Genomic DNA, 26,829 nt, shown 5'->3' on the forward strand with positions numbered 1-26,829 from the left:
GCTTTGCTTCTGCCTTTTCTCTATGGAAGTTTCTCTCTAAGCTCCTGTTGGTGGAGCCCTCCTAACAATTTCTGGTCTGGGGCTGCTCGATTTGAATCAGTTTTTCCTCCAATAAACTCTTAAGATTAAAAAAATAATTCTTGATGTTGAATGATGGGGGGTTATTAACCAATTAATTGACTAATTTTATAACAGTGGACCAAAGTGGCAGTGGAGGAGATACAGAGAACTATTTAGGAAGCGAGATAAAAAAGATTGGTGAATCTTGTTTCCAGCAAGCTTTGGGGAGACCTGGTGATGACAGCTCCTGGGTCTCTACTCCAGTGTTTTGCTCTCAGTGAAACTCAGTTACCCTCCTCGGGTCTCTTTTCTGTCCTGCCAGCAACTGACCCCTCCTTCCCCGTACTTTCTGCTTCTTGACCCACTCCGTCCATTTGGACCTTTTCACTACACTTCCCACTGCTCACACACTATTTTTTTTTTTTTTAGCGTGTGTCCTGGTTCAAATTTCTGATTGATCTAGTTTATTGTTGTGAGCAAGGCCACACAGGTGTTTGGCCAGGCATTGGAGCAGTGGTCCTTTGCATCAGCTGAATGGGCATGTGACAGACAGTAGGGTTACATGAAAAAACATGGCTACCTGTTTCATAGAGGCTGTGGGTGGGGAAGTGTCCCATAGGAGGACAGAGAGGCAGGGCAAGCACAGTAGCTGTTACACCCAGGGTGAGTTTCACAATAAATCAAAATTTCCAATGACACCCTCATTTCATCCACATAATAACATTGCGAGGTATGCTTAGCTGGGATTATCTCCAGTTTGTGAATCAGAAGACAGAATTTCAGAGAGAATGTGGTTTGTAGAAGTAAGTATAGCATCTTATCTGTACTTTTGATATCCTTTCTCAGTCTTGAAATATTAGAGATGGAGAATTAGATTCTAGTCCAGCCACCTGTCTCCTCACTTGCACCAAGCACTACTTTTGCATGTATGCAGAGACCCAGAGAGATCACCATGTCCACTATGGAATCTATTATATTTATTTGAAACAAAATGAGAAACTTCAGATTTCATTTAGTGCAAACCTTGGGAGAGAAGCAGGAATTCACTGTTTTAACAATGCTGGCTGAATTATAATGCTATTCCATTTTTCTTTATCCCATTTTATCTCCCCTTTACAAAGGAATCACTTGAGATTGCAGGATGAAAATTTGAGACTATGCAATAGGATTTTCCTGATTTTTTTTTAAATCAGTATCTTGTGTGGATCCTATATGAATTTCTCTGGTGGCCTCTCTCTTTCAGGCTCTTCTTAACACAGACTGTGTGGGATACATACAGGAGCACATTGCTGGCAATGAACACGGAGCTGCTGGACTGTCAGATAAAACAGGTAGGTACTCACAGAACTTCCATAAAGTGTTTTCTTAATGGAAAATGTGAAGTTGCTTCTAAATGTGAATGAAATTAAGAACTTAGGTGAAGTGTACCAAAATAAGATTCACTTGGTTTTACAAAACAAGTCAGACCACCTGCAATAATCAGACAGTTCAGCAGTTGGGAATGACTTGCTTGGTTAAGAGCGTTCCTAAGTTTTGCATGTAAAAAAGAAGTGAAGGAGAGGAAAGTGGTGTGTAGACTACAGTACGAGCTATAGTCAGGGAGCTCAGATTCTAACCATGGTTCTGCTGGTATCTAGTTCCCTCACCTAAATTAGGGAGCTAAGTTAATTTCTCAAGGGAAGTGTTTTTGGTGATTAAATCAAGGGTTTGACTAGGTGATTACTAAACTCTTCTTCAATTCAGTGATGTTGTGAAATTTGTCACAGGAAAACCAATTCTTTACATTTTCTCCCTTTGGCCTAATTGCAATTTCTGAGACCATAAGTAAAACCTAATTAGCTGGTGTTGAGAAGGTTATTCGCAGTATAGTCTAATCATCCTGGACATCTTGGATATCTCGTTGTGTTCTTTCAATCCCCTCGCCTATTCTCTCCCCTGGGGAATTTGAGACATACCTGACACACTTCATAAACTGAGAAGTGATACATTTTTAAAAACTGGAATCACTTGCAAAAATGTATTTAATTCTAGGAGGTGAAAGACTAATCTGATTTATACTTTCCTTTGTATAATAATTTAAATGCAGCCAAGATTGCTTATTGGAACTCAAAAGAAAAGATAGACAAGAGCTATATTTATGTGCTTATCTTGCTTTTAAATCACCTCCCTTCCCCCCATTTTTTGCCTGAGCCCTTTGGTTACCATAGAAACTGGCATGGCCTCCAACTGAGATTCCCGGGAGACTTAATTGCATTCCCAATTTCATAAACTTTCTATTAACCTTTGCTTGACAGATAGATATGTATATGATGTAAATAAGTTAGATTAATAGTTTAAAGTGATGCATATACTTTTAGGTTGTGCCCAATGCTCTCTTTCAGTCAATTAAACATACTTATAATAACTGTGATAGTGTTACTGTCTCTTTTTAGAAAATGCTGGATTTAATATATACATACCTAAGAGATAAGAGTGTTTCTCAGGGAAGTTTCAGAATGGAAGCTGAATGTGTCTGTATGTGTTTGAATATATTTAGATATGCTATGTCTACATCTCTGTAACGTGTATGTTTGTGTTGGGTACTGTACTTAGTATTTAATATGTGTTATTTTATTTAGTTGTCTTAACAACTCTATGCAGCAGGTTCCAGGATGTCCACCATTTTACAGTTGAGCGACCTGAGCTTTAGGGAGTTACAGGTCCCACAGCTAGTAAGTGGCAGAGCTGGGATTAGAACCCAAACCTGTTGGACCCCAGAGCTCTGAAGCCTTCCATATGTATCCGTTTGTATGCTTCTAGAACCTGCCTGGGGATTGTGTGCAGGGTTCCAGAGAAAGTCTCCTTTTCTAAGTGAATCATTCATTCATAGAAGCAGGGCAAGTGGATAAAAGGCGCAGTCCTTGTTCTCATGGAGAGGCTGGAGGAAGGGTTGGGGGCGGGTGAGAGGAGAAAACAGACATGAAAGTATAATTACAAGTTGCTGAGTCTTACAAGACAGATGTCACTAGCTTAAAGCTCCATCCTCACTGTGCGGTCATGTTTAAAGACATGATAGCTTGAATGTAGAATGACTGAAAAACTGTTATTTATTTATTATATAGGGGCTATTTTTTTTTTTTTTGCGGTACGCGGGCCTCTCACTGCCGCGGCCTCTCCCGCCGCGGAGCACAGCCTCCGGACGCGCAGGCCCAGCGGCCATGGCTCACGGGCCCAGCCGCTCCGCGGCACGCGGGATCCTCCTGGACCGGGGTGCGAACCCGCGTCCCCTGCATCGGCGGGCGGACTCCCAACCACTGCGCCTCCAGGGAAGCCCCGGGGCTATTTTATTTGAAACATAAATTCTACTTATTATCTCTATTGTAATTCTTGGTATTTTTTACAAATTAATTTTTTTATTGGAGTATAGTTGCTTTACAGTGTTGTGTTTCTGCTGTACAGCAAAGTGAATCAGTCATACATATACATATATCCACTCTCTTCCTCCCCGTTTAGGTCACCGTAGAGCACTGAGTAGAGTTCCCTGTGCTCTACAGTAGGTTCTCATTAGTTATTTATTTTATATACAGTAGTGTGTGTATGTCAATCCCAATCTCCCAGTTCATCCCACCCCCACCCCTTCCCTGAATGTAGAATGACTGACAAACAATTTAAACTCTATGGAAATTTCTCTAAGAATGCCAAAGGCAATGCCTTTTGTACAGCCTAGCAACACATCTGCTTCCTCCCCTCCCCCACATATCTCATACCTACAATAGCAGCCATGGCACCAAGGTACCGTTTTGGCATGATTCAAGCACCGTTTGTTGAAAGCTCTCCCCTCTTTCACTGCAAGCTTCCCCAAACTGTCCCACAGACTTGGCCCATGCTGTCTGTCTAGTTGCTCTCCAGTCCCCTTTCAGACTCATCTCTTTATTATACTGATTGCCTTAACCTCTCTGCTTTCATTTTTCTTGTTCTTCCATCACTTAAGTTTTGTATGATAAAGACTTGCTTGGGAAACGGCTAGAAGCTGGGTTTTGTCCTTAAAGGAGAGATGGGTTAGGAAGAAGACAGCAGACACAACTCACTACCTTTAAAAACAAAACCAAAACCAAAAGCCTGTGCCATGGAGGAATAAACTTTGTACAGTGGGAGTCAGAGAAGGGCAGGCAGAGTCATTCTTACCTGGGGAGTGAGAGAGAGGGATTCACGGAAGCTGATCTTTCCAAGGATGATGGGGTATTTTCCAGATGGCGAGTAGGAGAGAGGCATTTTAGCTTGCAGGGGCAACATAGGCCAAAGTTCATTGGCATGCACAGGCATGGTTTATTTGAGGAATACATAAATGACTCTTTTTGAGATAAATCCCAAATATTTAGAAACAAGAGGAAAATATAAATTGGTTATTTTGAAAAAGACATTTGAGCTAAGAGGATCACAGAGAATTTAGTTCAGCCTTTTTTATTTTACTGTCTAGGAGATAGAGGGCCAACACATGCATTATTTTTAAAAAATTAATTTATTTTTCAAATTTTTTTTTATTGAGGTATAGTTAATGTACAGTATATGTTTCAGTTATACAGTAGTGACTCACAATTTTTAAAGCTTATATTCCATTTATAGTTATTATAAAATATTGGCTATATTCCCTGTGTTGTACTATATATCCTTGCAACTTATTCTATACAGAGTATTTTGTACCTCTTAATCCCCTACCCCTATCTTGTCCCCCCTTCCTTCTCCCCACCAGTTACCACTAGTTTGTTCTCTTTATCTGAGTCTGTTTCTTTTTTGTTATATTCACTAGTTTGTTATATTTTTTAATTTCACATATAAGTGCTATCATACAGCACGTATTATCTTTCTCTTTCTGACTTATTTCACTTAGCTTAATACCCTCCAAGTCCATCCATGTTTTTGCAAATGGCAAAATTTCATTCTTTTTTATGGCTGAGTAGTATTCCATCATATGTATATACCACATCTTTATCCATTCATCTATTGATGGACGTATCATGGCAATTGTAAATAATGCTGTTATGAATACTGGGGTGCATGTATCTTTTCAAATTATTGTTTTTGGGTATTTTGGATAAATACCCAGGAGTGGTATTGCTGGGTCGTATGGTAGTTCTACCTTCAGTTTTTTGAGGAACCTCCATACTGTTTTCCACAATGGCTGCATCAATTTACATTCCCACAAAGTACAAGCGTTCCCTTTTCTCCACATCTTTGCCAACATTTGCTATTTGTGTTTTTTTTTTTTTAACATCTTGATTGGAGTATAATTGCTTTACAATGGTGTGTTAGTTTCTGCTTTATAACAAAGTGAATCAGCTATACATATATATATATATATATATATATCCCCATATCTCCTCCCTCTTACATCTCCCTCCCACCTACCCTATCCCACCCTTGTAGGTGGACACAAAGCACCGAGCTGATCTCCCTGTGCTATGTGGCTGCTTCCCACTAGCTATCTGTTTTACATTTGGTAGTGTATATATGTCCGTGCCCATCTCTCACTTCGTCCCAGCTTACCCTTCCCCCTCCCCGTGTCCTCAAGTCCATTCTCTACGTCTGCGTCTTTATTCCTGTCCTGCCCCTAGGTTCTTCAGAACCAATTTTTTTTCTTTTAGATTCCATATGTATGTGTTAGCATACGGTATTTGTTTCTCTCTTTCTGACTTACTTCACTCTGTGTGCCAGATTCTAGGTCCATCCACCTCACTACAAATAATTCAATTTCGTTTCTTTTTATGGCTGAGTAATATTCCATTGTATATATGTGCCACATCTTCTTTATCCATTCATCTGTCTATGGACACTTAGGTTGCTTCCATGTCCTGGCTATTGTGAATACAGCTGCAATGAACATTGTGGTACATGACTCTTTTTGAATTACGGTTTTCTCAGGGTATATGCCCAGTAGTGGGATTGCTGGGTCGTATGGTAGTTGTATTTTTAGTTTCTTAAGGAACCTCCATGTTCTCCATAGTGGCTGCACCAACTTACATTCCCATCAACAGTGCAAGAGGGTTCCTTTTTCTCCACACCCTCTCCAGCATTTATTGTTTGCAGATTTTTTGGATGGCCATTCTGACTGGTGTGAGGTGATACCTCATTGTAGTTCTGATGTGCATTTCTCTAATGATTAGTGATGTTGAGCATCCTTTCATGTGTTTGTTGGCCACCTGTATATCTTCTTTGGAGAAATGTCTATTTAGGTCTTCTGCCCATTTTTGGATTGGGTTGTTTGTTTTTCTGATACTGAGCTGCATGAGCTGCTTGTAAATTTTGGAGATTAATCCTTTGTCAGTTGCTTCATTTGCAAATATTTTCTCCCATTCTGAGGGTTGTCTTTTCATCTTGTTTATGGTCTCCTTTGCTGTGCAAAAGCTTTTAAGTTTCATTAGGTCCCATTTGTTTATTTTTGTTTTTATTTCCATTTCTCTAGGAGGTGGGTCAAAAAGGATCTTGCTGTGATTTATGTCTTAGAGTGTTCTGCCTATGTTTTCCTCTAAAAGCTTGATAGTTTCTGGCCTTAACATTTAGGTCTTTAATCCATTTTGAGCTTATTTTTGTGTATGGTGTTAGGGAGTGATCTAATCTCATACTTTTACATGTACCTGTCCAGTTTTCCCAGTACCACGTACTGAAGAGGCTGTTCTTTCTCCACTGTACATTCCTTCCTCCTTTATCAAAGATAAGGTGACCATATGTGTGTGGGTTTATCTCTGGGCTTTCTGTCCTGTTTCATTGATCTATCTTTCTGTTTTTGTGCCAGTACCATACTTTCTTGATTACTGTAGCTTTGTAGTATAGTCTGAAGTCAGGGAGCCTGATTCCTCCAGCTCCATTTTTCGTTCCCAAGATTGCTTTGGCTATTTGGGGTCTTTTGTGTTTCCATACAAATTGTGAAATTTTTTTTTTAGTTCTGTGAAAAATGCCATTGGTAGTTTGATAGGGATTGCATTGAATCTGTAGAGTGCTTTGGGTAGTATAGTCATTTTCACAATGTTGATTCTTCTAATCCAAGAGCATGGTATATCTCTCCATTTGTTTGTATCATCGTTAATTTCTTTCATCAGTGTCTTATAGTTTTCTGCATACAGGTCTTTTGTCTCCTTAGGTAGGTTTATTCCTAGGTATTTTATTCTTTTTGATGCAGTGGTAAATGGGAGTGTTTCCTTAATTTCTCTTTCAGATTTTTCATCGTTAGTGTATAGGAATGCATTAATTTTGTATCCTGCAACTTCACCAAATTCATTAACACTTGTAGTTTTCTAGTGGCATCTTTAGGATTCTCTATGTATAGTATCATGTCATCTGCAAACAGTGACAGTTTTACGTCTTCTTTTCTGATTTGTATTCCTTTTATTTCTTTTTCTTCTCTGATTGCTGTGGCTAAAACTTCCAAAACTATGTTGAATAATAGTGGTGAGAGTGGCCAACCTTGACTTGTTCCTGATCTTAGAGGAAATGGTTTCACTTTTTAACCATTGAGAATGGTGTTGGCTGTGGGTTTGTCATATATGGCCTTTATTATGTTGAGGTAAGTTCCCTGTATGCCTACTTTCTGGAGTGTTTTTATTATAAATGGGTGTTGAATTTTGTCGAAAACATTTTCTGCATCTATTGAAATGATCATATGGTTTTTATCTTTCAGTTTGTTAATATGGTGTATCACATTGATTGATTTACGTATATTGAAGAATCCTTGCATTCCTGGGATAAACCCCACTTGATCATGGTGTATGATCCGTTTAGTGTGTTGTTGGATTCTGTTTGCTAGTATTCTATTGAGGATTTTGCATCTGTGTTCATCAGTGATATTGGCCTGTAGTTTTATTTTTGTGTGACATCTTTGTCTGGTTTTGTTATCAGGGTGATGGTGGCCTTGTAGAGTTAGTTTGGGAGTGTTCCTCCCTCTGCTATATTTTGGAAGAGTTTGAGAAGGATAGGTGTTAGCTCTTCTCTAAATGCTTGATAGAAATCGCCTGTGAAACCATCTGGTCCTGGGCTTTTGTTTGTTGGAAGATTTTTAATCAGAATCTCAATTTCAGTGCTTGTGATTGGTCTGTTTATTTTTTCTATTTTTTCCTGGTTCAGTCTCAGAGGGTTGTGCTTTTCTAAGAATGTGTCCATTTCTTCCAGGTTGTTCATTTTATTGGCATAGAGTTGCTTGTAGTAATCTCATGATCCTTGTATTTCTGCAGTGTCAGTTGTTACTTCTGCTTTTTCATTTCTAATTCTGTTGATTTGAGTCTTCTCCCTTTTTTTCTTGATGAGTCTGGCTAATGGTTTATCAATTTTATCTTCTCAAAGAACCAGCTTTCAGTTTTATTGATCTTTGCTATTGTTTCCTTCATTTCTTTTTCATTTATTTCTGATCTGATCTTTATGATTTCTTTCCTTCTGCTAACTTTGGGTGTTTTTTGTTCTTCTTTCTCTAATTTCTTTACATGTAAGGTTAGGTTGTTTATTTCAAATATTTCTTGAGGTAGGCTTGTATAGCTATAGATTTCCCTCTTACAACTCCTTTTGCTGCATCCCATAGGTTTTGGGTTGTCATGTTTTCATTGTCATTTGTTTTTAGGTACTTTTTTCGAATTCTTCTTTTATTTCTTAAGGGATCTCTTGGTTATTTAGTAGTGTGTTGTTTAGCCTCCGTGTGTTTCTATTTTTTACAGATGTTTTCCAGTAATTGATATCTAGTTTCATAGCATTGTGGTTGGAAAAGATACTTGATACAATTTCAATTTTCTTAAATTTACCAAGGCTTGATTTGTGACCCAAGACATGATCTGTCCTGGAGAATGTTCCATGAACACTTGAGAAGAAAGTGTATTCTGTTGTTTTTGGATGGAATGTTGTATAAATATCAATTAAGTCCATCTTGTTTAATGTATCATTTAAAGCTTGTGTTTCCTTATTTATTTTCATTTTGGAAATGTATCCATGATGAAAGTGGGGTGTTAAAGTCCCCTACTATGATTTTGTTACTGTCAATTTCCCCTTTTATGGCTCTTAGCATTTGCCTTATGTATTGAGGTGCTCCTGTGTTGGGTGCATAAATATTTACAATTGTTATATCTTCTTCCTAGATTGATCCCTTGATCATTATGTAGTGTCCTTCTTCATTATGTAGTGTCCTTCTTTGTCTCTTGTAATAGTCTTTATTTTAAAGTCTATTTTGTCTGATATGAGAATTGCTACTCCAACTTTGTTTTGATTTCCATTTGCATGGAATATCTTTTTCCATCCCCTCACTTTCAGTCTGTATGTGTCTCTAGGTCTGAAGTGTGTCTCTTGTAGACAGCATATATATGGGTCTCGTTTTTGTATCCATTCAGCCAGTCTATGTCTTTTGGTTGGAGCATTTAATCCATTTACATTTAAGGTAGTTATTGATATGTATGTTCCTATTACCATTTTCTTAATTGTTTTGGGTTTGTTTTTGTAGATCTTTTCCCACTCTTGTGTCTCCTGCCTAGAGAAGTTCCTTCAGTATTTGTTGTAAAGTTGGTTTGGCGGTGCTGAATTTTCTTAGCTTTTGCTTGTCTGTAAATGTTTTAATATCTCCGTCGAATCTGCATGAGATCCTTGCTGGGTAGAGTAATCTTGGTTGTAGGTTTTTCCCTTTCATCGCTTTAAATGTGTCCTGCCACTCCCTTCTGGCCGGTGGAGTTTCTGCTGAAAGATCAGCTGTTAACCGTATGGGGATTCCCTTGTATATTATTTGTTGTTTTTCCCTTGCTGCTTTTAATAATTTTTCTTTGTATTTAATTTTTGATAGTTTGATTAATATGTGTCTTGGAGGGTTTCTCTTTGGATTTATCCTGTATGGGACTCTGATCTTCCTGGAGTTGATTATTTCCTCTCCCATATTAGGGAAGTTTTCAACTATAATCTCTTCAGATATTTTCTCAGTCCCTTTCTTTTTCTCCTCTTCTTCTGGGAACCCTATTATTTGAATGTTGGTGTGCTTAATGTTGTCCGAGAGGTCTCTGAGACTGTCCTCAATTCTTTTCATTGTTTTTTCTTTATTTTGCTCTGTGGTAGTTATTTCCACTATTTTATCTTCCCTGTCACTTATCTCTTCTTCTGCCTCAGTTATTCTGCTATTGATTCCTTTTAGAGAATTTTTAATTTCATTTATTGTGTTGTTCACCATTGTTTGTTTGCTCTTTAGTTCTTCTAGGTCCTTGTTAAACATTTCTTGTATTTTCTCCATTCTGTTTCCCAGATTTTGGATCATCTTTATTCTCATTACTCTGAATTCTTTTTCAGGTAGAAATAGAATTTCTGCCTATTTCCTCTTCATTTGTTTGGTCTGGTAGGTTTTTACCTTGGTCCTCCATCTGCTGTGTGTTTTTCTGTCTTCTCATTTTGCTTAGCTTACTGTGTTTGGGGTCTCCTTTTCACAGGCTACAGGTTCGTACTTCCTGTTGTTTTTTTTTTTTTGCGGTATGCGGGCCTCTCACTGCCGTGGCCTCTCCCACCGCGGAGCACAGGCTCCGGACGCGCAGGCCCAGCGACCATGGCTCACGGGCCCACAGACCAGGGCATGAACCCGTGTCCCCCGCATCGGCAGGCGGACCCCCAACCACTGCGCCACCAGGGAAGCCCCTTCCCGTTGTTTTTGGTGTCTGCCCCCAGTGGCTAAGTTTGGTTCAGTGGGTTGGGTAGGCTTCCTGGTGGAGGGGGCTGGTCCCTGTGTTCTAGTGGATGAGTCTGGATCTTGTCTATCTGGTGGGCAGGACTGCGTCCGGTGGTGTGTTCTGGGGTGTCTGTGACCTTATTATGATTTTAGGCAGCCTCTCTGCTAATGGGTGGTGTTGTGTTCCTGTCTTGCTAGTTTTTTGGCATAGGGTGTCCAGCACTGTAGCTTGCTGGTCGTTGAGTGGAACTGGGTCTTAGCATTGAGATGGAGATCTCTGGGAGAGCCTTTTTTCACCGTTTGATATTACATGGAGCTGGGAGGCCTCTGGTGGACCAAGGTCCTGAACTTGGCTCGCCTACCTCAGAGACACAGGCCTGACACCCAGCCGGAGCACCAAGACCCTGAGGGTGACGTGAGGGTCCTTAGCTTGAAACTCTGTCTGGGTCTCCCAGGTCTCACAGCAAGGGCGGAGCAGGCCTCTGCGGTTCCTCTTTTCTGGAGTTACATTATTCTCAGTTCGTATAGGAGGTATTTGGAGAAATCGTGGCACTCAGTGAGAAGCAGGTTTGAGGGTGTGCCAGGGATCTGTGCTCATTTGTTGCTGGGTGCTGCTTAATTACCGGAGAGTTGCTGTTGAGGATTTTTAGACTTCTTTGAGTCCAGACCTGTGTGAAGCAAGGTCCTGGAATAACACTGCACCGTGTGTGGCAGATGGCAGGCAGGACATGGCGGCAGTCTTCACTCTATTTGTGTTCTTTTTGACGATAGACATTCTGACAGGTTGGAGTTGATATCTCATTGTGGTTTTGATTTTTATTTCTCTGATGGTTAATGATGTTGAGTGTCTTTTCATATGCCTCTTGGCCATCTGTATGTCTTCGTTGGAAAAATGTGTATTCAGGTCTGCCCCTTTTAAAATCAGATTATTTGGTCTTTTGATGTTGACTTGTATGAGGTGTTTATATATTTTACATATTAACCCCTTATCAGTCATATCATTTGCAAATATTTCCTCCCATTCAGTAGGTTATCTTTTTGTTTTGTTGATGTTTTCCTTTGCTGTGCAAAAGCTTTTGGGTTTAATTAGGTCCCATGTGTTTATTTTTGCTTTTATTTCCTTTGCTTTAGCAGACAGATTCAAAAAACATGACTACATTTTATATCAAAGAGTGTTCTGCCCAACAAGTGCATTTTAAATGCATCTTCTCATTTGGTGAGACCACTCGCTTCAAGAGCTTGCAGGTGCTTCAGCCCAGTTCAACAGGTCCCAGGTCATGGGATCTGCTAGAACACTCGTGATGTTCTGGCATCACACAGGAAGGTCTTTCCAACAGGTTTTATCCGATAAATTCATTATTTATATTGTCAACTAATTTATTAGATATCTTTAAACAATATATTTCTGACTTACTGACCTATCTCAGTTAGTGTGGTACAACATTGAATTGTTATTTTTCTGCTATCACACCCCTCAAGACCTATGTTAAATCTCCCTTCCCTCCTGTACAGCAGATCCCTTAATAGCATCTTAGGAAAAAATAATAATTTCCTGGTCGTTGGTTATTAGAAGACTGATTTGTTTGAAACTTCAATTTCATATCTGATTTCAAAATTTTCCTTTTATAGGGACTGTAGTGCGTGTGTGTGTGGGTGAGGGAGAGGGTTATGACGTGCTCTTTTCATTCTGTATCCCCCTTCCTCATACTGGGGGACTGAATGAGCTCATTTAGCCTTTTCCTCTCCCTTTGGGCTCTAACCCTTCATTGTGTTGGAACAGGGAGGAAGGAGAAAGAGGACAAGAGTCTCTTATCTAAGTGACTGGTTGTGTTGTTCTCTCTGTTGGTTGGTGATGCTTTTCTGGCCAACACTGCCTGTGGGGCCACTGAAGCCCACTGTGTGGCAAGTGTCTGAATGCTGCGTCTTGTGGGGTAACATGCCTAAAGGGGAAATCCACCCCAGTGTTGGTTCCTTGTTGTGGGAGATCTCACTATGATTGGACTTCTACCAGTCTCCCTGCTCCCAGCTCCTGCTCCAGGTCATTCACTGTCACCTCCCATCCTGTTGTCAGTGTGAGTCCCTTCTGTAGCTGAGACTCCTGGGTGGCTCCTTGCAAGACGATTGAATCCTACCTACATTGAGTGAAGTCTGCTTGACCCACAAAACCTCACACATTTTAATCAATTCAAACATTGAGAGCAAAGCTGCTTGGAAAGTAATTAAAAGCAAATAAATTGGAAAGGAAGAAGTAAAGCTGTTATATATTTACAGATGACATTTTTGTGTATGTAGAAAATTCTATGAATTGACAAAAAAGCTGCTATGATAAATGAGTTTATCAAGGTTGCAGGATATAAGGTCAATATACAAAAGCTAACCGTATTTCTATAATCACCAATTGAAAATTGAAATATCATTTATAATAATATCAAAAAATAAGAAATACTTAGGAAGAAATTTGGCAAAAGATGTGCATGACCTGCACACTAAAAACTCCAAAACATTGCTGAGAGAAATTAAAGAGGACCTAATTAAATGGGGAAAATATATCATGTTCATGTATTGAAAGACTCAATGTTAAGTTGTCATTTCTCTCTAAAATGACCTGTAGATCCAACATACTCAATTGAAATCCCAGAAGAATTTTTTGCAGAAACTGTTAAATTGATTTTAAAATGTATATGAAGAAGCAAAAGACATCAAATAGAACAATTTTGAAAAATAAGAGCAAAGTTGAATGACTAACACTGCCTGATTTCAAGACTTACTATATAGCTACCATGATTAAGACAGTGTGGTATTTGGTATTATGATAAATAGATCAATGGAACAAAATAGAGTACAGAAATAATCAATACAGAGAAACTGATTTTTGGTAATGGTGCCATGACAATCAAATTGGGAAAGAATGATTTAAGAAATGATGCTCAAATAATTGATAATCATATGAAAAAAACCCACCTTCAACCCATATATAAAAAAGAAATCAGAATGGATTATAGACCTCAAATGTCAAACCTAAAACTGCAAAACTTCTAGAAGAAAACATAGGAGAAACTCTTAGCTTGAATTTACTAATATTTTGGAATATTTACTCCCAGTTCTTTATGAATGCATACATGTGTGTGGTATAATTTTTTATGAAAATGGGATCATGGTATACATAATATTTTTCCTTCTTTTAAAAACCTTTCCCCAGTTTCACTGAGATATAATTAACATATGATAAACTGTACATATTTATAGTATGCAATCTGATGAATTTTGACATATTTATATACCAGTGAAACCATAGCCACAATCAATGCAATGAATATATCCATCACCCCAAAGCATTTCCCAAAGGTAGTCCTTCTCTGGTGGCCCTTAATATCTCTCCTTTTACAACCTCTCTGCCCTGTTCTGAGGCAATCACTGATCTCTTTCCTGTTACTATTGATTCATTTTCATTTTCCAAATTTTACATATATGGAAACACAAACTACTTCCAGAGAGGGAAATACGCTGAAAAACAAGGACTAGCCTAGTGGTCTTCACCTCTGTGTGTTCACAGCACAGTTTTGGGGTTCTTTTGTTTTTTGTTTTTTTTAAGTGAAGTATAGTTGATTTACAATGCCATGTTAGTTTCAGGTGTATAGCAAAGTGATTCAGTTATACATACATACATATATTCTTTTTCAGAATCTTTTCCCTTATAGGTTATTACAAGATGTTGAATATAGTTCCCTGTGATATACAGTAGGTCCTTGTTTATTTTATATATATAGTAGTATGTAACTGTTAATCCCAAACTCCTAATTTATCCCCCACCCCTTTCCTTTCCCCTTTGGTAACCATAAGTTTGTTTTCTATGTCTGTGAGTCTGTTTCTGTTTTGTAAATAAGTTCATTTGTATCATTTTTTAAGATTCCACATGTAAGTGATATCATATGATATTTATCTTTCTCTTCACTTAGTATGATAATCTCTAGGTCCATCCATGTTGCTGCAAATGGCATTATTTTGTTCTTTTTAATGGCTGAGTAATATTCCATTGTATATTTTTATCACATCTTTATCCATTCATCTGTTCATGGATACTTAGGTTGCTTTCATGTCTTGTCTATTGTAAATAGTGCTGCTATGAACCACAGCACAGTTTTAATACTGTGATCCATGACATAAGATTTATTGAGATTAAATGTTGAAGAAATCAGCATTAACAATAATTTTATTTATATCATTATAATATATAATTAAACATATAAGATTATTATATCTAATGTATAATTAAATATCTAAAAAATATATACTGTTTTACAAAAGAGCTCTACTAGGTGAATTCTAACCCTTGAAAAATACACTTAAAAATACTTAGGCAACTAGAAAAGATTCTTGATGCTATTTGACAATCAAGAGCACATATTTATTAACTGTCTGTCCTTGCGTAATGCTACCAGAATATGCATAGGACATCATATAGGTTTTTATAGAGGCTTTGCACCTTTGGAGAACAGGCTGAGAAGAAAAAAAAGACTTCTCTGCTCAACATCATTAGTCATTGGGGAAATGTAAATAAAAACCACATTAAGATATCATTTCACACCCATGAGGTTGGCTACAATTTACAAAGAAGAAAAAATCAGAAAACAAGCTTTGGGGAAGATGTGGAGAAATTGAAACCCTTATACATTGTGGAGGGAGTATAAAATTGTTCAGCTGCTATGAAAAACAGTTTGGTGACTCCTCTAAGTTAAACATAGAATTACCATGTGATTTAGCAATTCCACTTCTGGAGAAATGAAAGCATCCACTACCAATTCTACACAAAAAAATTGAAAACAAGTTCTCAGATAAATACTTGTACATGTGTATTTTTAGCCCCACCAGTCACATTAGCCAGAAGGTAGAAATAGCCCAAATGTTCATCAACAGATGGATGGATGAACAAAATGTGGTATATCCACATAATGGAGTATTATTCAGTCATGAAAAGGAATGAAGTACTGCTACATGTTACAACATGGATGAACCTCAAAAACATTATACTAAGTAAGAAATGCCAGATGCAAAAGGACCACATATGCACAATTCCATTTATATGGAATATCCAGAATTGGTAAATCTACAGAGATAGAATGCAAATTGGTGTTTGCCAGGCCTGGAGAGAAGGAGGAATGGGGAGCGTATGCTTAATGGGTATAGGGTTTTGTTTTGGGGAGATGATGTTTTGGAACTAGATAGGGGTGGTAGTTGCACAACACTGTGAATGTACTAAATGCCACTGAACTGTGTACTTTAAAATGGTTGATTTTATCTTACATGAATTTAACCTCAATTGAAAAAATCTTTTGTTGGGTTATTGCAAATATATAGAAAAGAAGAAAGATGTGATCTGTGACCTATAAGGAGTGCTGCAAATATTGTTCTCATACCTGTCTAGGGCCCCATTCCCTCATGTCCCTACCTAGGCATAATCTAATATTATACATTTAACTGGGCAGGTGTTGTGTTTTTGTTTTAAGTTTTCTCTTTCAGCAAGTGTTTGCATTTAACTCAAGAATTTGCAAACTTAAATCCAGTAGGATTATAATGGAGGAAATTCAGGAAAGGTGGAGGAACATACCTTGGTCATATTTGGACTCCAGTGAGCCCCCCTTTGAGCTGTATACCTCACTATGTAGGGAGTTGGCTTTGTTCTTTATCTTACGTATGGTTGGTCCTATCGTCTTTTACAGAGTATGAGAATTTGTTTGGTTGCTTGGGCAAAATTTCAAGCAATCATATATATTTTAAATTTAATATTTATTTATTTATTATTATTATTATTTTTTGCGGTACGCGGGCCTCTCACTGTCGCAGCCTCTCCCGTTGCGGAGCACAGGCTCCGGACGCTCAGGCTCTGCAGCCATGGCTCACGGGCCTAGCCGCTCCACGGCTTGTGGGATCTTCCCAGACTGGGGCACGAACCTGTGTCCCCGTGTCCCCTGCATCAGCAGGCGGACTCTCAACTACTGCGCCACCAGGGAAGCCCTAATATTTATTTTATACTGGGTTATAGTTGTGTTAGTTGTGTTAATTTCAGCTAAGTGAATTATTTATACATATACATATATCCATTATTTTCAGATTCTTCTCCCATATAGGTTATTACAGAATATTGAGTAGAGTTCCTGTGCTATACAGTAGGTCCTTGTTGATTATCTATTTTATATATAGCAGTGTGTATGTGTTCATCCCAAACTCCTATTTTATCCCTTCTCTCCGCATTTCCCCTTTGGCAACCGTAAGTTTGTTAGAAAAATCTGTTTATGTTTTGTAAATAAGTTCATTTGTACCATTTTTTTAGATTCTATATATAAGTAATATCATGTGATATTTGTTTCTCTGTCTGACTTACTTCACTTAGTATGATAATCGCCATGTCCACCCATGTTGCTGCAAATGGTACTATTTCATTCTTTTTGATGTCTGAGTAATATTCCGTTGTATATGTGTATCACATCTTCTTTATCCATTCCTCTGTCAGGGGACATTTAGGTTGCTTCCATGACTTGGCTCTTGTGAATAGCACTGCAATGAACATTGGAGTGCACGTATCTTTTCGAATTATGTTTTTTTCCAGGTATATGCACAGGAGTAGGATTGCTGGATCACATGGTAGTTCCATTTTTAGTTCTGTGAGGAACCTCCATACTGTTCTCCATAGTGGTTGCACCAATTTACATTCCCACCAACAGTGTATGAAGATTCCCTTTTCTCCACACCCTCTCCAGCACTTACTGTTTGTAGACTTTTTTTTTTTTTTGCGGTACGCAGGCCTCTCACTGTTGTGGCCTCTCCCGTTGCGGAGCACAGGCTCCGGACGCGCAGGCTCAGCGGCCATGCCTCACGGGCCTAGCTGCTCCGCGGCATGTGGGATCTTCCCAGACCGGGGCACGAACCCATGTCTCCTGCAGTGGCAGGCGGACTCTCAACCACTGCACCACCAAGGAAGCCCTGTAGACTTTTTGATGATGGCCATTCTGACCAGTGTAAGGTGATACCTCATTGTAGTTTTGATTTGCATTTCTCTAATTAGTGATGTTGAACATCTTCTCATGTGCTTTTTTGGCCATTTGTATGTCTTCTTTGGAGAAATGTCTATTTAGATCTTCTGCCCATTTTTTTATTTTTATTTTTTTGATATAGAGCTGCATGAGCTGTTTGAATATTTTGGAGATTAATCCCTTATCAGTCGCTTCATTTGCAAATATTTTCTCCCATTCTGTGGGTTGTCTTTTCATTTTGTTTATTGGTTTCCTTTGCTGTGCAAAAGCCTTTAATTTGGTCCCCTTTTTTAATTTTTGTTTTTATTTTCATTACTCTGGGAGGTGGATGCAAAAAGATACTGCTGCAATTTATGGCAGAGAATGTTCCACCTATGTTTTCCTCTAGGAGTTTTATAGTACCTGGACTTAAATTTAGGTATTTAATCCATTTTGAGTTTATTTTTCTGTATGGTGTTAGGGAATGTTCTAATTTCATTATTTTACATGTAGCTGTCCAGTTTTCCCAGCACCACTTACTGAAGAGACTGTTTTTTTTCCATCTTATGTTCTTGCTTCCTTTGTTGTAGATTAATTGACCATAGGTGCGTGGGCTTAACTTCTGGGCTTTCTATCCTGTTCCATTTATCTATATTTCTGTTTTTGTGACAGTACCATACTCTTTTGATGACTGTAGCTTTGTAGTGTAGTCTGAAGTCAGGCAGCCTGATTCCTCCAACTCTGTTGTTCTTTCTCAGGAGTGCTTTGGCTATTCAGGGTCTTTTGTGTTTCCGTACAAACTAAAAAATTTTTTGTTCTAGGTCTGTGAAAACTGCCATTGGTAATTTGATAGGAATTGCATTAAATCTGTAGATTGCCTTGGGTATTATACTCATTTTGACAATATTAATTCTTCCAATCCAAGAACATGGTATATCTTTCCATCTGTTTGTGTCATCTTAGATTTCTTTCATCAGTGTCTTACAGTTTTCAGAGTACAGGTCTTTTGCCTCCTTAGGTAGGTTTATTTCTAGGTATTTTATTCTTTTTTTTTTTGGCTGCACCACATGGCATGTGGGATCTTAGTTCCCTGACCAGGTATTGAACCCACAGCCCCTGCAATGGAAGCATGGAGCCTTAACCACTAGACTGCCAGGGAAGTCCTGCTAGGTATTTTATTCTTTTTGATGTGATGGTAAATGGGATTGTTTCCTTAATTTCTCTTTCTGATCTTTTGTTGTTAGTGTATAGGAATGCAAGAGATTTCTATGTATTAATTTTGTATACTACAACTTTACCGGATTCACTGATGAGCTCTAGTAGTTTTCTGGTGACATCTTTAGGATTTTCTTTGTATAGTATCATATCATCTGTAAACAGTGACAATTTTACTTCTTGTTTTCCAATTTGTATTCCTTTTATTTCTTTTTTCTTCTCTGATTGCCGTGGCTAGGACTTCCAAAACTATGTTGAGTAAAAGTGGCAAGAGTGGACATCCTTGTCTCATTCCTGATCTTAAAGGAAATGCTTTCAGTTTTTCCCCATTGAGAATGAGGTTAGTAGTGCGTTTGTCATATATGGCCTTTATTATGTTGAGGTAGGTTCCCTCTATGCCCATTTTCTGGAGAGTTTTTAATCATAAATGGGTGTTGAATTTTGTGAAAAGCTTTTTATGCATCTTTTGAGATCATATGTTTTTTATTCTTCAGTTTGTTACTGTAGAGTATCACACTGATTGATTTGCATATATTGAAGAATCCTTGTATTCCTGGGATAAATCCCACTTGATCATGGTGTTTGATACTTTAAATGTATTGTTGGATTCGGTTTGCTAGTATTTTGTTGAGGATTTTTGCATCTATGTCCATCAGTGATATTGGCCTGTAACTTCCCTTTTTTTTGTAGTATCTTTGTCTGGTTTTTGGTATCAGGGTGATGGTGGCCTCATAGAATGTCTGAGTATATTCCTTCCTCCACAATTTTTTGGAAGAGTTTAGAAGGATAGGTGTTAACTCTTTTCTAAATGTTTGGTAGAATTTGTGAAGCCATCTGGTTCTGGACCTTCGTTGGAAGATTTTTAATCACAGTTTCAATTTCAGTACTTGTGATTGGTCTGTTCATATTTTCTATTTCTTCCTGGTTCAGTTTTGGAAGGTTGTACCTTTCTCAGAATTTGCCCATTTCTTCTAGGTTGTCCATTTTATTGGCATATAGTTGCTTGTAGTAGTCTCTTGTGATCCTTTGTATTTCTGTGGTATCCATTGTTACTTCTCCTTTTTCATTTCTAATTTTACTGATGTGAGCCCTCTCCCTTTTTTTCTTGAGGAGTCTGGCTAAAGGTTTCTCAATTTTGTTTATCTTTTCAAAGAACCAGCTTTTAGTTTCATTGACCTTTGTTCTTTTATTGTTTTCTTCATCTCTATTCATTTATTTCTGTTCTGATCTTTACGATTTCTTCCCTTCTACTCACTCTGGGTTTTGTTTTTTCTTCTTTCTCTATTTGCTTTAGGTGTCAAGCAGTAATTTTAGTGGGGTGAAGAAAAACTGATTTAGAACTGTAGTGAGTTCAGAAAAAATAAAAATGACTTTTAGTTTTATCTGGTTTACATTAAAAATGAAAGCACCTTTTTTGAATCCTTTGGGTAAAATGTATATTCCTACAGCCAGGTTGCTTGTGGAACTAAATAGAAGACTGCCATGAGAAAAGAGTCATTATTTTTTGAGCCACTAAAATCTTAGCATTTCAGCATCTTTGAGATATACCAACATTGGAGAGTTTGGGTAATTTTTTGTTTAAAAAGTGATTGATGACTGTAAGAGGAAACCAGGCAGGCTTCATATATCCTACCCTTTGGATGTCATAGATAATGTAAACCTTATTATCTAACTTATGTCTAATTGTGATTCTGATGCTTGAGGAGCTCTACCCATATGGAATTTGAGGCTGTGAGAACAAAGTTACATAAACGACAGAGAGTGTACAAAGGAAATTAGAATAAATGTGGTCCCTGTTAATATCTACACTTGTGTAAACGAGAAATTTGAACTTGGCTTTTTTTCCTTCCTAGCTAAAGAACTGATAAATGGATGGTTCTGTGGGGAAGTGATTGTGTATTTCGGCAGTCTGCCTCCCAGGAGGAATTTGCCAGGTCTAGCAGAATGTCATAGCACTGTTGTAGCTGAAAACAAATATTAAAGAAATGCGTTACTGTAGGTGGAATAAAATCTGAAAATCACCTTCAATCTCTTTCTAACTTTATTTTTAATCAAGTCTCCTGGATGAAACAACATGTCTATGATTAGTTATATGAAATTGCTAATTTCTTGTGGAAGAAGCATATTAGTCTCTTGACTTTAAAGCTTCCAAAATGATACAGCAAAACCTGCAGAATTTGAGGCTAAATATCTATGTTTTATCCTGTGATGAAATCTTTTCTTCTTACGTCTCCTCAGAGTACAGATTAAATTCATCATCATTTTCAGTTTCTGCTTTATCAAATATTTATTGACCATTGAGTCTGTCCAAGGGATGCAGAGCAATATTTTATAAGACACAACCTTTTTTTTTTTTTTTTTTGTGGTACACGGGCCTCTCACTGTTGTGGCCTCTCTGGTTGCAGAGCACAGGCTCCGGACGCGCAGGTTCAGTGGCCATGGCCCACTGACCCAGCTGCCCCGCGGCATGTGGGATCCTTCCGGACCGGGGCACGAACCCGTGTCCCCTCCATCGGCAGGTGGACTCTCAACCACTGCGCCACCAGGGAAGCCCCAAGACACAATCTTTTAAATAAATGATTTTATAATTTGTCTGGGGAGATGGTTGTACTTTGTTGGATAATGTTCCTCCCATCCGCACCGCCAAATTCAGGTCTTTCCTGAAACCTCTGAATGTGACTTTATTTGGAAATAGGTTGTTGCAGGTGTAATTTGTTCAGAAGAGGTCAGATTGGAATAGGGTGGGCCCTTAATCCAGTATGACTGGTGTCCTTATAAGAAAAGGAAAAGAGACAAAGATGCTATGTGAAGATGGAGGTAGAAATTGGAGTGATGAGTCTATAAGCAGAGAACTCCATGGTTCGCTGGCCACAGCTGAAGCTCTGAGAAAGTCATGGCATAGGTCCTGCTCTAGAGCCTTCAGAGAGTGTGGCCCTCCATTCACCTTGATCTCAGACTTCTAGCCTCCAGACCTGTGAGACAATATATATCCTCTGTTTTGAGCCACCAAGTTTGTGGCACATTGTGATAGCAGCCTTAAGAAACGAATACAGTAGACATAAAAAATAAAGCTCCTATTATTAAGCACCGGTTACATTCCAGGTCCCCTGTCTTTGAGCTGTTTTCTGCCCTAAGGTATCTTCACCATCACCCCCGGAGGAGCAACCAGAGAGCAAGAGAGGCCTAGCAGCTTGCTCAATATCATTCAGCAAGTGGCTCTAACCCTTGTCAGTTTTACTCCAGTGACCATTCGCCTAACCACGGGAGGAAGCCCATATGGCAGGCAGGAGGCAAAATGACAGGCAAGAGGGGACAGACCCCGAAGCTCGCACTAGCCCAGGTGTCCATGAAGAGTTATACAGAGAAATTGCCTGAGGTCCGTCCATAGGATGGGCTGCTACAGGAGCACAGAAGAGCAGAGTGCGACAGCAGGCAGTCGTATGGACAAATCTCTAATGCGTTCTGCTGAGGGAAAGAGGCAACACGCAAGAGAGTACATACTATATATTGATAGTTCCCTCTCTCCAAAGTTCTAGAATAGGAAAAACTAGTCTGTAGTGGAAAAAAATAAAAACAGTGGTTTCCAACTCTGTTGTAGATTCTCTATGGAGAACTTGACGCCGGGGTCCCTGACCTTTGGTGGTTCAGGGGGGCAGAGACCGGCAGATCCAAGCCTGGCTTCTCACACACTGGGTAGCCGTCTCTGTGTACGCAGCTGGGAGTGGAAGAGTATAAATACCACGAGGCCAGGGACCATGCCAGTTTTAGGACCATCATTTTCCAGGGACTGCCACCGTTCCTGGCTCATAAATGTGTGTCCCTCAATAAATATTTGTGGCATAAGAGAATCCACTTGTGAACAGGGTATTGTCTACGATGTTGATATTCATTATCCTTGAATTCCCAAATTTGTGCCACATAAGTGAGCACTTGATTATATACTATAGGGCAGTGTTCTTTAACGTCTGTCATTTTATCACCCCAGTCATCTATACTAACACAGAGAGCGAGTGGGAGAGAGTAAGAGACGGAAAGGCTATGAGATTAAGAGGTTCCACTGTAATTCCGGAGATTGTGTAGCAAAGTTACATGATGGCCCTGCAGACTCTGTAGTGTTTCTAGAATTGCTGGAAGTTTGTGATAGTTTAAGTGAAGTAAATAAATGTACCTAGCTCTGGGCTGGGCACTGGGAGAGAATTGAGGAGAAGCAGAATCCACGCCGTTAGGCTGAAGGACTTCACTCTCCACTGGGAAGGGAAGGTCCACCTGACTGTAGGCAGCTTACTGCCTGCGGGGAAGCGTGGTAAGCACTCCCTGCTCTCACCTCCCGGCTGCAGGGCAGGCGTCAGCACGCAGCCAGGGCACTCTTTCCTGCTAAGCCCTGGACTGGCTCAGGATGTCTTCCCACTTGCACCCTCAGAGAGCCACACTAAACCGCCGGGAACAGTAGGCGAAGACCGTCAGTCACGAGGAGATGGATGTGGGTTTCAGAGGTCATGGACGGCTTCGTGGAGGAGGCGCATTGATCTCAACATAAAGCACGGCTCACATGGTGGGGTCTGCACCTGCAATCGACCTGCCCTGCCTCATGCTGGCAGCTTGGAGCTTCCACAGGGACTTCAGCCTTGGCTCGTGTCAGGAGGGGCTGTGCTGTCGATTGGCTCCATTCCTGCCCATCCTCTCCGGTGCCGAAGTCTCCAAACCAAGGCTGCCCCTTGGTGAGGTGTCACAGATCCTGCAGGGGAATAGGAGGTGGGTGGCCAGGAACCCTGTAGGATGGGTCTGGGTTACCACACAGCTAAGGTGTGTTTTTTGTCTTTTTGTTTGTTTGTTTTTTGTGAACAGCCTGCTTGCTGTTCTTGAGTGATGACTTTCTCAAATGAAGCATCTCGGAAAGGATAACCCTGTAGGGGGCTGCTGCCCTCCCGCCACAGAATCCCAGGGCAACTGTGCCATGAATCGGCACCTTAAGATGTGTGGCTCACGCCATATCTACACTTGAAGGCCCGAGCCTCCTAGTACACTGCTTGCAGGTTTCCAGACGTCGAGCCTGGACAGACGGTGCCTCTGCTTAAACACAGCTGTTGTGTTGGCTTGTTTAGAGGCGCATCTGCTAGGAAAGGTGGAGAAGAAATTCTCTTCCGAGGTTGGGCCTTAACAGGCGCTTGTAGCTACAGAGCCTTGTCTAATAAAGAAGGACGGGGCTTCCCTGGTGGCGCAGTGGTTGGGAGTCTGTCTGCCGATGCAGGGGACGTGGGTTCGTGCCCCGGTCTGGGAGGATCCCACGTGCTGCGGAGCGGCTGGGCCCATGAGCCATGGCCGCTGAGCCTGCGCGTCCGGAGCCTGTGCTCCGCAATGGGAGAGAGGCCACAGCAGTGAGAGGCCCGCGTACCGCAAAAAAAAAAAAAAAACAAGGATGAAGGCTTTTCCCTTCAACTTTTTAAAAAGAGCAGCAATCTTTCTGCTTCAGCCGGCACCAAACCCTAGTCAGTTGTTCTTTTTTGTGCTTTGCCTGCTTCCCAGAAGTATAGACTATGGCTTGAAATAAAAAAAAACCAAATGTCAAGATTGTTGAGTATTGTGGGGAGGTTTGTCTCAGGAGTTATTTTCTTTCCTGCTCTTTGGTGTCCTTGGGGGGATTTCCGGACACCCAGCTCCACAGCATCAGCCCTCCTGGCAATGACCTGAGCTCCCCACCTCCTCTCATTCTGCTCTCTGACATCCGAACAGGAAATTTGCGTTTTAAAATCGGTTGCTTGCTGATCTAAAGGAGATGTTTCTTATCTGAGGTCTGAGGTTAGGTGAGGATCAAAGAGAGGGAGATTTTATTGGGAGAGTCTCCATTAGACCAGTACTCACATCCCAGGGCCACAACTTATTCTGCTAATGGTTAAGACGACCTTGACTTTGATTTCTGAAACTACATTCACACTTTTCCAGTAGGGTCAGTATTTGTATTGAAAAAGACTCATTCTCTGCAGTAAAACTTCCCCCAACTTTTTTTTTTTTTTTTTTTACTGACTTGATGGCTTTTTCTAGAACGCATGATGGATGAAGCCAGGACGCAGTCTAGCCATAAAAGACATATGGATTCAATCAGATTTGCCAGAACACAGCTGCAGGGTAAAATCTAAAAAGTGACTCGAGAAATCAAGATGCTGCCGAGGCAATTTCTTGGCCAGGAATCTTTTGGCTGTTTCTTGTTTTAAATTCTTTCATTTTGCATTTTGGGAAATGACTCTCAAATGAAAGCCAAAATCCTAAGTGCAGAAAGATAAATCACATGTCTTTTGCTATGAATTCTGATTATTTCCCTTGAAGGAATAGCCAAGAGCTTGTTTCTCACATAAAAATACTTTTGCCTGTTAATGAGAAACAGAATTAATTGGGTTCTACAGAGGCCAATTTTAGCTGAGTTAAAAGACAAATACTTTAGAGTCAAAAAGGCCTTAGAGACACCTAATTTAATCCCTTCTTATGGGATCAGAGAGGGTAAAGCGTGGCCCGAGAGCACACAGCAGGGTGGGTGCACAGGGAGGACTGCATTTCATCCCGTGCTCACTCAGGCGAGTCAATTCTCTGACCTTTCTGACTGTTACTAACGAGGCTCCCTGCCATTATTTACATAAGAATATCTCAAGGATGAGATTTCATTCCTTGGAACTAAGAGATGAAAATAGAGAAATCATGTCACACGTGTAGCATCAGCACCCAAAAGACCTCTTTGTTTAAATAAAATGCTAAAGCCAGTGTGCTATGTGAATGAGTTCACCTGGTGGCCTAGGCAGCCTTGTTTTTGAAGAGCGTTTTCTGTGATCTTTGCTTGCATGGTGTGGAATTCTAACCCAACAGACACAGAATACAGAACCCAGAGAAAGGCCCTTTCAGAATGAAACATGGAAACGATGTTGAGATCATATCAAGGAAACTGAAAAGTAACTATTAGCAGGGCTTGCTGCAACAGGACAGCGGGTGGGGATGGAACAGAGCGTTCCTCAGCTTGGCATGGCCCAGGGTACGGGAGGGACCAACCCCCAGAGCCTGCTGGGAAGCTCAGCCATGCCAGGCACTGAACTGAGCCACGGAGCCTTCCTGCCCCTGTCATTTGGGAATTGTATGTGGTCAGGATACAGACGATGGCCAGCCTTCTGGCCATGGATGATTAGCATAATAATTCAGCCAGTGCATTAATTTCAGATTGCTGCAAGCGATCAGACTCATGTTTTCATTTGCAGTTTTGTAAAAGAGACCAGCTTGCTCCAAACACTTTTCTGTAATAATTCATATTGCAATATTGAATAAGGATGTTTTGATTATTTTATTTTGAGGCTTATACTGAAAGAAGTCTAACATTGCTCTTCTCATCATTATTCAATGAGTGTTTTCCAGGTGGATGGAAAGACAGATCTATCTGTTCAGACAGATCTGTTTTCTGTCTGAGTCATTGTTGCTAACAGTTGTTAGGGAAGCAGAAACCTTCTCAGTCAATTGATGTGTTCCAGCTGTGCAACTTTGGAAATCATATTTCTACTGCAAAAAGGATTGGTGCCTTTTCTAATGTTCCTTCCATTAAAAAAGATAGTTTGTCATGGGATGCCACTTTTCAGATTTTCAGAAAGATTTAAAATTGACGATGAATTACTTTCTTGCAACCAGGACAGAGTTGTATTGAAAGGAGCTTCAGATCCTCAGGTATTTGCCTGGCTTCATGCAGAAGCTTTCATGGCTCCAAATACCCAACCTTCAAACCCAACACTGATATTTTATGCACCGAAAGCAGGAGCTGCTGCTTCCTCTTCCTCCTCCTCTTCCTCCTCCTCTTCTTCCTCTTCCTCCTTTTCCTTTTCCTCCTCCTCCTCTTCTTCCTCTTCCTCCTCCTCCTCCTCTTCCTCTTCTTCCTCC

The 26,829-nt window shown here is 39.9% G+C and overlaps 1 long non-coding RNA gene across 1 annotated transcript in view; it reads left to right on the forward strand.

The window, feature by feature from the left end:
• The first annotated feature begins 803 nt into the window (after window positions 1-803).
• The window catches only part of LOC141276758 (uncharacterized), a 97,407-nt gene continuing 71,381 nt past the window's right edge, over window positions 804-26,829 (forward strand). Inside the window, exons 1-2 of the long non-coding RNA XR_012326750.1 lie at window positions 804-863; window positions 1,304-1,391. This is a non-coding gene — a long non-coding RNA (uncharacterized lncRNA). The remainder of the gene's footprint in view (window positions 864-1,303; window positions 1,392-26,829) is intronic.

The sequence above is a fragment of the Tursiops truncatus genome, chromosome 16 (genome assembly GCF_011762595.2).
Source record: "Tursiops truncatus isolate mTurTru1 chromosome 16, mTurTru1.mat.Y, whole genome shotgun sequence".
In the NCBI taxonomy this organism is placed as follows: Eukaryota; Metazoa; Chordata; class Mammalia; order Artiodactyla; family Delphinidae; genus Tursiops; species Tursiops truncatus.